The sequence below is a fragment of the Mya arenaria genome, chromosome 9 (genome assembly GCF_026914265.1).
Source record: "Mya arenaria isolate MELC-2E11 chromosome 9, ASM2691426v1".
NCBI classification, from domain to species: Eukaryota; Metazoa; Mollusca; class Bivalvia; order Myida; family Myidae; genus Mya; species Mya arenaria.
Genome location: NC_069130.1, coordinates 24,313,636 through 24,329,035, shown reverse-complemented (window position 1 = coordinate 24,329,035; position 15,400 = coordinate 24,313,636). Strand labels below are relative to the sequence as shown.

At 35.7% G+C, this 15,400-nt stretch overlaps 1 pseudogene; it reads right to left on the bottom strand.

Moving 5' to 3' along the window:
* Positions 1-10,236: 10,236 nt before the first annotated feature.
* On the bottom strand, positions 10,237-15,400 carry LOC128245872 (uncharacterized; annotated as a pseudogene).

Genomic DNA, 15,400 nt, shown 5'->3' with positions numbered 1-15,400 from the left:
GCTAAGTTGTTTCAAAAGTATTACTTAAAGGGTAATCATATGCATTGAAGAAGTAAGTAGCAAAATATTAAAGGGAAAAACAGCTTTGTACATCGATGTATAGTTTCTTACAAAAAAACAACTTCTAGCATGATAGAAAAAATCCTGAAAGAATTGCTTAGAGGAGGTATGATATTTATTATGTTATTTTGATATTACACCTATCACTGTAAAAGAATATAAATTGAAAAAGTAAAATCGTCACATCTAAACAAAATATTTGCCGAAAGAAAAACACAAGAAGTTAGAAAACGCAATTATTTAGAAAATGTTTATGATGTGTGTTAAATATAAATTTTGGGGGAAATCACGAAACTAAACACCACTTGCTGACTGGCGTCTGGTTTTCATAACATCAAACTAGTAACAATATTAGTTTTGATGCAAAGCATGAAAGACGTCTTGAATGTTGTTAAAACATGACTGAAAGAAAGCAGATGCAGGTGACTACCATACCAAGTTTGAGGTACCTGGATACAAGAATTATTCAGTTATTAAAAACTATCGGATTTTAGCTCCAGGTCATTACAACCTTAATCTTACCCCAACTGCCGTCAAAATAGTTGGCGCTGGTCATGTATAAGAAAACTCTACAAAGTTCGAAGTCTCTAGGCTTAAGCGTGCTATATTTGTTTTATAGGGAACTGTGTGTGTTATTTTAGCTTACAGTCACAACGCTCTTTTTTTCTCATTTTTGTCTACATCGAAAGTTGGCATAAAAGACAACGAAAATGATATTTTGTTTACAGTTCAATGCTGAATACATTTTACAAAAAATAACACACACGCACACACACACGCACATACACACATACACACACACACGCACACATTTACACACACACACGCGTGCACGCACGCACGCACACACACACACACGTACGCAAGCATGCTCACACTCATACATACACACTCACGCCCACACAAAAACTCATGCACCCGCATTTACACACTTTCAGAGTAATGTCTCTTTTTCATGAAAATTATTTTTGTATTTTTATAAAAGGTTCTTTTTGATAAATATTGTTGTGGCTACTCATGTCGTTTTTTAGATTAATTATATAATATATCAAGTGCACTCCATTTTTGTTTGTTGGTCTCATATTTGTCATGATTAAATGCTATTTGTTCTTCTATTTTTATTCTTAGCTTCAGGTACATCAAGTATGCATCAAACGACAATATTCTATTGTTACATTTTGCTGAGTGTAATTTCATTAATATAATTAGGAAGTTACAATCATTTGTGTATGGGTTTGTACCTACTATTCCCAGTAAAGCCTCGAGATTACCTATGTTTATATTTATTGTCGTTGATGCAATAAATTTACACAGTTTGTTCCATAAACCTTGTACTTTACTACATTCCCAATATAGATGTTCAATTGACTCTACATTCGAGTTACAGAATGTGCATAGACTGCAATCGGCAAGTTTTAACTTAAGAGTAGTTTGTTGGTGGGTATTATTCTCATTAGAAATTTATAATAAAAACTCCGCAAGGTTGTATCTATTGTTGTATATATTACTGTATATTTTGTTCCAAACTAATTGTTCATTTTCGATTTCTATGTGTTCTGCCCATTTCATTTCCGAGGTTGGACGGATAGATGTTTTGGTCAGTATTAAGTAAAGAAATGTGTTTGTTTGTACTGATTTATTTAACTTTTTCGTTTAGTGTTATGTTTTCTGTAAGGGAGATGCCGTCTTTGATTAATTGCATCTTTATATGTTGTGGCACTGAACGAATAAGAGTTTGATATATTATGAAATCATCACCATCTATATCTGAAAGGTACCTTATTTGATTGAAGTCATAAAATGTGTTCTATCTATAGTCAAATATATGTTCAAAATATTTAACACCCCTTTCGAAACATTCATAATAGAATATGATTAAGTTTCTGCTACAAATTTCTTTATTGTTCCATAGAAATTGTTTTGCATGTAAATTATTGTTTATATCATACATTTTTTAAATATTACTCCATACTTTAAGGACGTCGAGTAGAAATGAACAGAAATGACTCAAGTAAATTTTCAATATTTGTTAATTTTTGTAGCATTTTCTTGTTTTTCGTATAATATTTCTCTTTTGATCTTTTCTGCTTTTCCGTCCCAAAGAAAATTAAGTATGTCTCGTTTTATGCTATCAACTATGTTTTTACTTGGATTTCTTAAGTCTGTAAATGGATCTTAAAGTTTTGGTAATGCATATTTTTTACCACAATAACTTTACCCATGAGAGAAAGTCACAACGCTCTTGACATTAGGTTTACTAACCTCAAAAGCAAGAGAATTCATGTGCTGCGCATGATCAGACTATGTATAGAATTGTTAGGTTACTCGGCCTTAGTATTCTTCGGATAGTGATCATAAATCGATGTTCAAGTATCAATAGATACGAATCGCCCCTGTTTTCTACAGCCTAAACCATTGTATTTGTTGGCTCTTCCGGGTAGGGGAGTTCGCTTTGCCCAAAGGCAATACGATCGACAACATTATTTCGATATATGACATCGCGTTTAAAAAAGATATGCTGATCATTACATTTCGTACAGTTTCTGCGAGAGCGCCCAAAAGTTCGTGACTCCTATTCTGCCAATTCAGTGGCTCCCCGGTCACTAGTTATCAGTTCACATCGGTGTTCAAAAGGCGTTGAGGGTCGCTGGTCTTTAATATTTGCTGTTCAGTTCGCATAGCTGTAGAACTGGTGCGTCCACCACAGCCGCTCTTTTCGGCATTTCTGCTGAGCAGATGCAGAGGGCATGTCAATATCAGGCAGTCCGCAGATACATTCGCCCCCATTTGGTTAACGTCACCGATCTGTGAGGATGGAAATCGTCACTTAATCTACTGCAGAATTATTCTAGCGGGCTTCCCATTTTTCTTAATTACAGTCTGGTGTATCGGTTCATTGATTATTAAACAACTGATACAATACCTGGAAATACGGTGTTCCGTAAGGGCCAGCGCGGTTTCGCGCTGTCGTCCTAAGGGCGAAATCGCGAAAACACGATACCTTGACACGAAAACACGATGCGATAAAGCGAAAATACGATAAGAGATCGCGAAAACACGATGCGAAAAATATCGCGTTATCGCGCTATTAATATGGTGTTTTCGCTTTTTCGCCTTCGCAGTCAGTAGGGCGAAAACGAGAAAACGCGAAATCAATGGCGCGAAAACGCGATATTTTTGGCATCGTGTTTTCGCGATCTCTTATCGTGTTTTCGCGTTTTCGCCCTCTCAACCGCGAAGACGAAAGCGCGAAAACACGATGTTTTTATATCGCACTTATGTCTTCCGGTTGGGCATGCGTAAACCACAACAACAAGAGAGATGGCGTCTGAAGACGAGACACGTTAGTGTGATATTTATGTATACTTTGTTTGATCCATTGGCAAACTAATGGATTAAGCTGTTAAATTGTGCTTAGAATTAAGGTAGATCATAATAGTTTGAGATGAACCCGAACGCCAAATTCGGAGCAGGAAAATGAAATATTCATTGTGCTTAGGAAAACCGATTTCGAAAGTGCGGATTTGTTGCGGAAAGTGAATATATTTCCTTAAACTTGTGATTCATATAAACAATTTTTCGCTTGATTTTTTATTTTGTCAAGTGCTCTGGCCGTAAAATGCATTTTAATTGTTTTCCATCTGTCCAGAGTTCTTTCTCATACACTGTAAAGAAAGAAAAAAAATCAAATTCACAAGTACTATACGTTAATATCGATTTTACACGTCGCTATATTTACAAAACTGAGTTAGATACGTGTGGATTTTGTGGGGTACCTTTCGAAAAGCATTGCTAGGAAACTAGGTACGTGTGGGCGTTATTTTATCTATAAGCTGACTGGAGAATCAACGATAGAGAACCGGAGGAAGTTTGAGTTATTTTAGGCAATTGCGTTTGTGTTCATGACTATAAGTACGCGTACGTGTACACGTCTTAAATCTCAACCTCTCTATTAATTGAATTTTACCTTGTAGGTAAAAGTAGAGTAAACTTCTGTCATACGAGGATTGTTGGGAGAATAATGACAATTGTTCTGGCGTTTGATTTAGTCACAAGTAACAACAAAAATCTATTTACCATTTTGAAGCATAGTCTACTAATAATCACTGAAAGTTTCATTGGAATCCGTTGAAAAGTAAGTTTACAATTTACGTTTGTTTACAACTTATTCGTATACACAGGACATATTTCGAGTGAAAATCGTTGACACTACTAGCATTGGGGTGACTATAAGATGGCTGTTAATGAATTAATTAACAATATCTTTATGGCTGGTCTCGTACATTTCCAGCAAAGTTGCCAAAAATACACTGTCCACTGCATTTCCTTGTAAGTGTGCTGAATTTGCTTGTTGCATTATAACATTGCGTATAGTCACGAAACATCGTATAAATGTTAACATTTAATAATGTTACATTTTCCTTTGCACATTTGATTCATAAAAAATGAACAGAGTATGTTCATATCATTTTCTTTTTTTTTCAGACAAATTGGTACCTGCCACATTTGGTGAATTATTGTCTTTTATCACAGGATCAGACATTATACCATACCTAGGATTTCAAAACAAAATTGAAATAAAGTTCTTCACCGAACAGGGACGCTTGCCAAATGTGTCGACCTGCAGTTTGGAGCTGTGGATTCCAAGAGGCATTGAGGATCCAGAGAAACTAAGAGAAATCATGATTCGCTGTCTTAAGGAATCATATGGCTTTCTGAAAGTATGAAGCGTTTTTTTTGCATGTCAGATTTATACAGTTAGATGGAAGATTATTTGCCTTATTCAAGTGGACTTGTTTTGTTACACTGGAAGAGTGTATCCAGATATACGTGGTACAAGATTACTGGTGACATTAGTTCAGCATGGTCAAGTTGTATTGTATGGGATACATATATAAAATATGTGTATTGGATGGTATATATGCATTTTTGGTAAACATGTATATGTATTGTATGGTTTACATGTACTGTATGACTACCATTTGTTTACATGATGAATTTGTACTTTTGGAAGAACATGTTTTGGATATGACAAGTGATTCTACTTTGTTCATTGCATGGAAAAGATATGTTATATGTTGAATTTGTTTAATTTCATGGCATCTATTCTTTATGGCATTTTACAAAGAATGTCAGTGTTCTGGTTGAAGGACAAAAGTCAATACTGCCACGTGTTAGTTATGTATAGTTTGAAATCGTCTAATGGGTTTTGTAACCTATATACTAGTAGGTGGTTGTTTTATGTAAAATAGACAGACAATTTTATCATGCGTTGAACCGAAAATATTTTTAAAAAATATAACATAGGCCGAAAACCGGTATTTTGAGAACTGTTTAGGATACCTTATTAACTCCACATTACCTGTCTACACTTGTTAGTTGATCTTACAAGATACCTAGGATATTATTTAATTAAAATCTAAAAGAAACAAGAAAAACTGTGATGCAAAGTATCACAGCGGGGCCACAAACCGAGCTGATATAAAAAAAAAATGAAGACAACAGTGCAAAAGAAGGACGGTTTTCATCGACTGTTCGAGTTTGTTAAATAAGACTTATAAATTTTAACGATATTCAGGTCCGAATGTGCAATAGATCAGGAATCTTAACCATATGAAAATTCCTGTCTCAACGAAAGAGCAAAAATGCTGGCATAACTTTTTAGAATGTTACGAACCTCCAGTAAAAACTTAAAAATGTAGATTAAAATCAAACAATAAACGTGTAAAATATAGCTGGGCACGAAGTTTCATGTTGAAATGAAACGGTGACTACCAAATGTATTTTAATGTGCACTCCACTGTAACTACTTCAAAGTGCACTTCACTGTGAATATTTCAAAGTGCACTCCAGTAAATATTAAATGTTGTACAGCCGTATTCTTTTTTTATCGGCTTTAGCGATAGTCTTGTTAAAGTTTATTTCATTGTGTTTAATTTGTTTCAAAGTTATTTTAAATGCTTTTAATCTATTAGTTTGGTTGTTTTTTAAGGGAATACAGATTTACGATACACGAATGGTCACTTTGTAGGTATGCCTTGTAGGCGCCAAAGTAGGACTGTTATAGTATTGCGCTTATGATTTTGGTTGCTTAATTATATGACTATTTTTTTCAATGCCTGAAGTTATGAAGTAAAGTAAATGATGTACAGATGTGTACTTAACCATTTATTCAATGACGTTGTATATTGAAAAAAAATACAGTGCTAAAATATATACACAGATGGATTGAAAAAGTCACATGTACAAAGAAACATTATCAAGTACTCATAGACGTTATTTTGACAGACATTAAACTGTAGAATTACAAGCCAAACATTTTAGACATAAAATTTTAACCTTATTATCAACTTAAAGCAACTGAATACAAATTTGCATTCATAAAAAAGTTTCATTATATAAAGGAATACACTAATCATACACCAATCAGACACCAACACTTCTAAGCATACATTATTCAAAATAATTAAAATATCACGAAACCCTAACCCTAACCCTTTCATGAAAAGTTATTTGGTATCATAAAAACTTTAACTGTTATGTTGTGGCAGTTTGAAGCAGTAACTAGCAAATTTTCATTTCAAGATATTTATGTTGCATTCATGAAATATTTATCTGTTTTCATGATTTTTTTTTTTCTTTTCGCGAAAACCTAAATTTTTTCGTGATAGTTTTCATGAAACCTGATAATTAAGTGGTGGCAGTTTTATGCCGCCATACTACTTTTCATCAGTCAGTTACAGAACTTTGTTTGGTTGTTTTAAACGGAAATACAGATTTACGATACACGAATTGTTGCTTTTTTCTAGGTTTGCCTTGTAGGCGCCGACGTAACACCAAAAGGTCACTATAGTGTTGGGCCTATGATGCCGTTGTTGCTTTAAAGCAGCAGTTAGCCTAAGATGCACATCTACAAAGGTGTTGCTCTGAACACGTGTGTCGCCTAGCTGGGGCATGTTTCTCCTTTTTCGTTTTATCACTATTTCCAACAAAAGTTCGCCATGACCTTGACCTTTGACCTACTGACCCCAAAATCAATAAGGTTCTATTCATGACCAATCATCCTACCACGTTTCAGTATCCTAGGCCATTGCATCGTTGAGTTATTGAGCAGAAACGAAAATGTGACGACGACGACGCCGGACAAAGTGATACCTATGACATTGTGTCTGCCATGCTACGCATTGTCGAACCCTTAGTTAAAAGGTACATACCTCCTTTTGATACATATCATTTGGCACATTGTACCACTGAACCCTTGCGAATAATTCAGGGTATGGGATCACGTGATTATGTAATGATATAATTAGGATGCCATACACGGATACAGATGTACTGATACCGAAATACACTAAGCTAAAACACGTGTTTTATAGGTCACCAGAGTGTGTGCATCATTGTCTACTTGACGATTACGAACGATATTCAAATCATGGCACCAAGGTCAAATTGGCCTCACCCCAGGGGTCACTTAGTACTATTATTAGAAAAACTTGACTTCTTATTGTTTAAATGCAGTGAGCTACATTTTCTCAGGTAAGCGCAGGACCAGTTGGTCCTCTTGTTTATTTATTGCTTGGCGTTTGTTCTTTCAGATAAATCCAAGTCTGGAGCTGTTTAATGCTGTTTCTTTGGGTATATCGCTTTTTAGCTTAAACGTCCTACTTAGTCCAAACACCTCAAATAGTGTAGGGGCGATGACTATAATGTTCATTTCTGAAGTGTTTGAACGAAGTAGAAAGTTTTAGCCAAAAAGAGATATATCGTCAGAAACAGCATAAAAATAGCTCCAGACTGGGACATGTCTGAAAGAAATAAAAACAAACGCCAAGCAACAAAAATACGACTTTTACCTCTGTGTTTTTTGGTATCTGTACCTGTGCATTTTAATCACGTGATCCCATATCCTGGAATAAAGTCCAGTCATATACAGGAGGAGAATATTTGATGTTTGACCTTAATCAGGTGATATTCCTAGACAGAAGACAAAAAAGATCCGGTTTGCAGATTTAATGAACTAGAATTTTCTAATTAAACTTTATCATTGCTCTGCTAAATCCATAGTTGTGCGTCAGTGTTTTAACGTATGCATATACTGTTTTATATGTTTAAAATATTTCATCATTTAAACGTCTTTACACATTATATAAACCGTTAAGCAAAATATCTCAAGATCTCTTGAAGTACTATACTATAACAAGTCAACATCTTTAGTTTTTCAAAGTAAAGGACGTGGAAAAACATGATAAGAAGACGAGACCGCCTCACTGCCATTGAATCTTTTAAACGATTGCCTATAATCGAATGTCATTTCTGCTCAAGCAGTTAGTCAAGTTTACTTATTAACCAGATAAGCAAGTCGATAGCTTCAGCTGATTATTCTGGCATAAGCATTCCATCCAGTTGCATCATTTGAAGAAATCTTGTGTCTAGTTCTTCCTCTATTCCAGTGCTAGATGGAACGTCGCAATAAGCACCCAGGCACTCGCAGTCTGCCTCATCAACTGGAAATTTGTAGTCATAATTTCCTGTCCGGAAAAAGATAGATGGATAGCATTAAAGATTACTAGCATTAAAATAAGATAAACACCTGTAAATAGCTTTCTCAACACATTTCTCGTCGCATTTACGTTTACTGTGTAATAATTCCGCGCACATGACGTAAGGAGTGTTGATAGAGACATTCTTATTTTCCCTTTGAAAGTCCAAGGCATTCCCTGAACTTTCAGTTTATTTTACACTCGTATTTCAGAAAATATGCAGTTGATGGAAATGTCAGTTTGTAATGTCGCTTATTTAAACTAGATAGCTATGGTACTACTTGCAGGCGCAATTTTATATTGTGGCAAGTAGAACATAATACGTTACGAACTCTGGGAAATTTATTTATAGTAACAAATTTTTCTTTACGAAGGGCGAACAATTGCTGGCTGGAATTGTTGGGCAATACTGAATATAGTTCAGTTTTGACCCGTGAGCTATGACCTCTTCGAAGATTCCATCCTTCCAAGTTATAGATGGTTGTACAGAGTAATATACCCTTATGCCAGGCGGTAATGTAAAAGACCAAGAAATAACGAACCCCAATTCTTGTTTATTTAAATACTGACATCTGTTTTCGCATAGTTTTTTTTATCAAATTTGTTAACGTCTGAAGTCACGTCTATTCTCCAGTCCAGCCACTTTTCCTACGTACTTGCTCCATTTATTGTATGTTCGGAACACATGCCGGGTTATTGCACACAAAATCTGTGATTCTTTTCAGAAGAGTTTTTTTTTCCAGTTGTTAAGCTAATTTGACCTTATTCTGCACTGTGTGAATACAGGTATACATTTTCTACACTACAATAACAAGTGCAATATAAATACTCAAAATGTGTGTATGTCCAAGAATCCACATTTCTCATCTGACTCAGACGTGTACATTTGTTTACTGTGACAAGACCATAATTGAAATTCGCTTACCATATAATTCTGGACACAAATATAAAATGTCAGGCTTTCCACAAGGTGTTCCTTCTCGTGTCTGCCTCCTTATATAATGTGTATTTCACTCTGTTCGTACTTAGTCCAATTCCTGCTGAATAAGTTGCATAAAGCAGAATCTAACGCACCTTCTGAAAGAAGAAACAAACACGAAAAATGTATGACTGAGAAAAAGTTAATGCAAAAAATGAAATATGCATATTTGTTTTGCAGCGCTACCATGTATTGTCCCCAGCAAATGACATAAGGCTATAAATACATGTACAAAATAAGTTATTTCTGTCCATTAAAGTTATTTATGTAAACCCTATTTTTAGCATGTGCGGATCCAGCGGCATCCACCCCAGTCGACTGTCCAACGAACATATTTATTTTACAACGATTGCAAAGCAAGTTTTCACAACAAATTGGAAGTACTCTCGTTGGCACCGATATTATGCGAGATTGTTGTCCTAAGGTGTGGGGGAAACCGGATGGCCCGGAGAATCCCACCTTTCTGGTATGTTGACCACCAAGCAAAGCCACATACGCCCAGGCCAGGAATCGAACACGGGACGCATTGAGAGGCAAGTGTTTTACCACTGCGCTAACCGGACATCTTTCAGGCGGGGGAAAAATTAAAAATAAGTAAGATAATAACCGGTGGACGCCGCCAATGTTGAGTATAAAACGTAATCTTACAGCAATAACTTACACATGAATAGCATCTGCTGTTGAGAAAATCCCTTGCTCCTCCATTTGACAAAATTTATCTTTCCATGTCGCTATGCACCTTTGATGCAACTGTCGCCACCAACACTCTATCCTTTGAAAATAAGGAAACAATAATGTATATGCACGTTCAACTTGGAGACGCCAAATCCTTCCAATCCTTGTTTTAAACAACTGTTTATTCCGGTTTGTTTGTTTGCTTGCTTGTTTGTTAGAATAGAGTTTAATCCGCTTTCAATTATTTCAGTCATATCACGGCGGTCAGTTAATACTTATTTCCTGGGCAGGCTTAGACAGTCGAATCAGTTTACCGGTATAGATGCTGAATTATTCAAGTAACTGACAACATTCGTTGCAGTGGAATGTTTTTGGCTAATCTCACGCATTTCAATAAAACCCGTCGAAACGCAATGAATGGGATCAAAACCACCCTCCTGCTGGAATCTTGAGTTTCAAAGATTCCAATTGTTAAAGTCGCCTTTAACGATGCACGCAGGCCTGCGCGGTGGTTGCAATTCTGTTCCATTTGCCAAATGGAAGCCCCTCAACCACAAGGGGCTATACCGGTTTGTGTTGCGATCTTATACAAGTATTTGGGCAAGTATATTATATTGACAAAATCGAACAAGATGTGTTCGAGAAACATTAGCCCCCCTCAAGCAGCCTTTTCCTTCAACAGCTTTGTTTTATTGGTCAGATTAAATGTTTGCTATCAGGAGTCACGGTGTCCTTGACCTTTGACCTAGTGATCTAAAAGTAGGTGAGAGGTGTAGAGGTCATTAAGGCGCAGCTACATATGAAGTTTAGATACACTAGGTGGAAGCGTTTTCATTTTATGGCCAAGGTAATTTTTTCTATCAGGGGCCACGGTGACATTGACCTTTGACCTAGTGACCTCAAAGTAGTTAGGGGTGTAGAGGTCATCAAGGCGCATATATGTATGAAGTTTGAATGGCCTAGGTGGAAGTGTTTTTATTTTATGAGCAAGGTTAAAGTTTTGTGACTGACGGACGGACGGAATGACAGACAGACATACCAAAAACAATATACCCCGATCATTCGATTTGGGGACATAAAAAGTATTAAGATGCGTCTAGCTCAAACTCAAAGTACAATGACTAGTGGCATACGGACACTTTTACTTACCTGGTTTGTATGCGAGCTTCCAACGATAACACTTCGTTCACCAGCCATATTATCGCCGTGATACCATCTGAATGCTTTTTGCATATCCTCCACAACAACATTTTCCGTCCCAGCATCCATCCTGATACATCGCAGAACCCCTTATATAAACGTTAAAAAAAAGATTTTACATTATTAGTGAGTTAGCTATGTTTAGCTTATAACGTTAAATGTACAAGTATAATGAAATTACACTGATCTCCAAGGCTTGCTGTTGGTATATTTTTCGGGTCCTTCGGGATCATTGATCTCAACACACTAAATTGTGAAAATATAGAGATAATACATGTACCGCTTAAGTGGCCCCTTGTGGTTGGGGGGGGGGGGCTCCCTTTAATGGTTAAGGGAACAGAATTGCAACCACCGTGCAGCCCTGCGTGTTTCCAGAGATTTGTCAAAACATCTCTGGTGTATATCGTAAAAGGTGACTAAACGGGCTTTAACAATTGGAATCTTTTGAACTCTAGATTCCAGCAGGAGGGTGGTTTTGATCCCATGCGTTGCGTTGTTACTCTTGAGGTTAGCCGAAATCATCTTGCAGTAAAGCAAGTTGTCAGTAACTTGCATACTTCAGCATCCGGTACTGGTAAACCGTTCAGATGGTTTAAGTCTGCCCAGGAAAGATGCATCAACTGACCGCCGCGATATGACTGAAATATTGTTGAAAGAGGCGTAAAACCCGATCCAAACAAAACAACCGCTTAAGTTGATGCTAAGGGGTGCGAGCAGTGCTGCATACTCCATTACTACTGCTCATGAACAGACTCAATAAAATCGAGTCTGGTATTTTCTATCTTTTTATGGCCTTCGGTGCTCTTGAAGGATCACACTTCTTCCAGAATTTACTACTTGCGAAGGCATGTACCTGTGTCAGATAGAGAAGACATGCCCTGTCACCGGATGTAAAATACAAGATGCTGTGCATATTACATGTAGTTACCGATAACCGCGTACAATACATGAATAACGTTACACCACAGCACAGTCAGAATGATTGGTAGAGTTACACTTTCTGTGATCATTGTAAAACGTAACTTGCTCACCTCCTATTTCTTTTACAAACTCCAGAAAATAGGCAGCAATGATATTCGGGTTATTATTTGAATTTGCCACTTTCAGCCAAAGAATCCGTCTTGAAAAGCTGAAACAATGATATTAACTGAGTAGATCTATATTAAAGAATTATCTCACATACGACACGCATGTATTTAAAAAGTGATTTTCTTATGGATCATTGTAGATACACGTATTTCAAAATTGCACCCAACCTGAATTTGTTTTCTATGATTCTAAGATAAATTTTCCATTGTTTTCGATATCAATTTAATATGCATAGTCTAATACATTTAATTATTATCATCAAGCAGTGATGACTGAGAACTTTTCTGTATTTAGTTTGAGTCCTACTTCCGTCTTCGTTTATATGAAAACATTCAGGATATTTCTCGTTTCAATTTGGGAACACATGTTATTGAAAGATTGGGAATGTATCAATGCAGGTAAACAATGACCTGTGAGTCTTGACCTCTTCGGAAAAATTACAAGAAATATGATTTCGAGGTCTGCCAAAATACGGAAACATTTAAGACAATAGCAATGACATAGGCTGGCTGCATAATTTTGTTTGATTAATTTATAATGTATGATTTATACACATTTTTCCGATGAAGTCAAGTATCACAGGTCATTGTTCATCTATAGCCCAATGATAGATTTGCAAAACAAAAGCTTCATTTACGAAAAGAAAATATATAAAACGTGCATTTTGACCGTTACTTCAGTTATTCTTCAAAATGTGTACACACAAGTTTACAATCACTCAAATATTTAATTATCACTACTTTTCAATTCAGATCAATTCAAATCAAATTTATTCGGGCATAAGATCAAATCTATAACAACTGAACAGTAAAAAAATGTAAAAATGTTCATAGAGTATAACTAAAAATATCATTTATATAAATACTAGAATGTAAAAAGAGAATACAATTTGTATTTAAAACATTAATTTTAAATACTTGTTATATCCAAGTGTATCCTTGCTATTAAGACAACATCTGTTACCGTATCTCAAATCGTGGCCTCAACAGTGATGTGGTAATAGTTTTAATTTTGGCTGAAAATGTTACAGTGAATTAAAACATGTTGGTCTTAATTCAAAGATGGTCTTAAAGGAATTTTGTTAAAAGACAGGCATCGAGCAAACTTAAAGATATCTAAACTGACGATGAAATACCTTGAAAAATTCATACCCGCAAATGGCTCAGTGGATTCCAAACCCATACTTCTTTATCTTGTCGTAACCGTCAATGTTAATTAGAAAATTCGGACCTCTGTCGAAGTATTCTCTTCTTGAAAGCCTGTTTGACAGTCTGGCCTGAACACCTTCGGGATCTATGATGTTTTGATATTGCAGTACCTTATGTCTAAAATATTTAAATAAATGATATCATAAATACATGTAGAGGGTGTCCCAGAATAAATTTCTACTTCACAAATGATAATAACTTTGCCAAAATAAATTTCAAATATGCATGATTGGTCACAAATGAAAGGCTTTTTAGACCTATATTATATAGGTCTTTGTGAAAGGTGATAGATGTAATTTTATACATACATAAGAAATATGTCGTAAAACATCCTAATATAAGAGAATGACAACATTAATAAGAGCACGCTACTTTCCGCACGGTTTTCGTGCTTTTCTCGTATTCTTGATCTCCCGTATTGTCCTTCATCAGGTTTTACGTATTCGCTTACTTTAATTATTAGTAAATACTAGTAGGCATCATAATTTATTCTACGATGGTGTTTTGTACATATTGATGTAAATTAGGTAATGTATTCCAAACAAACTCACTAAAGAAGAAGTTAAATCTCATGTAATGGAAAATAGAGGCGAAAAAAGCACAAAAAATTTACACGGTTTTATTAATGACATCATCCTCGAATAGTATGATGTTAAATGACATAATTTTGTTCCAACAGTATGATGTTAAATGACATAATTTTGTTTGTATAGCTGTAAAATTTACACCCATCACCTTTCATTTCAGACCAATCATGCCTACTTATATTTTGTTTTGACAAAGTTATTACCGTTTGTTCAGTGGACATATATATTATGGGACACCCTGTATAAGCAACACCAACATGAAAACACAATCGCAAATTTTATGACAAATTATACGAAAATATTTAGTATTTTGACTCTGGATTAAGACCACTCCAAAAGCCAATTAAAAGGGAACAAACAGAGTTCTTTATAGCGAAGTTTCACTGGCATAACAAATATGGAACACATAAACTGATGCAACCCTCTGACGCATTTAAGATATAAATATAGCATGTTGGATATACTAAGCAGAAAATTCAATATGCCTATTATCTCGTTATAATTTGTTTCAGTGTTACATGGTACACAGCAGCAATACAAACCTCCCTATCATCATTTATTCCATACTTTGTTTTCAGCCTACTTGCCATGGCCCGACAGCCAAGATTTTCACATGTACCCTGCATTTCAGCCTGAATAATACATATTTTAAAAAATCTTTACTCATTAAGTAGTGATGGGCCGAAAGTCGGCGAAAGTCGATTAATTGTCAACTGGAACACAGAAACACCGATCGGCGACGAAAAACTGCCTGGATCGATTAATCGAAGATTTTCCCCCATTCATTTAATAGCCTCGGGTTGCACTTAGCGACTCATTCCTTTGTATATGTTCATTCTTTTCGCCTGATTGCTTTGGAGTACCTTCATTAGTGCTTGTTTGGACCACTAGAAGACATACCCTATCAACAGAGTAGCTTTCAGTATTATAACAACTCATGTCCAGGAGTTTGTAGGTACTATGTCCATTTTCCTGGTATTTTGAAAGTCGCCGACATATTCGATTAATTTGTCGACTGTCTTGTCCTAATAATCGATGTTGAAAATCCAGCCGATTGCCCAT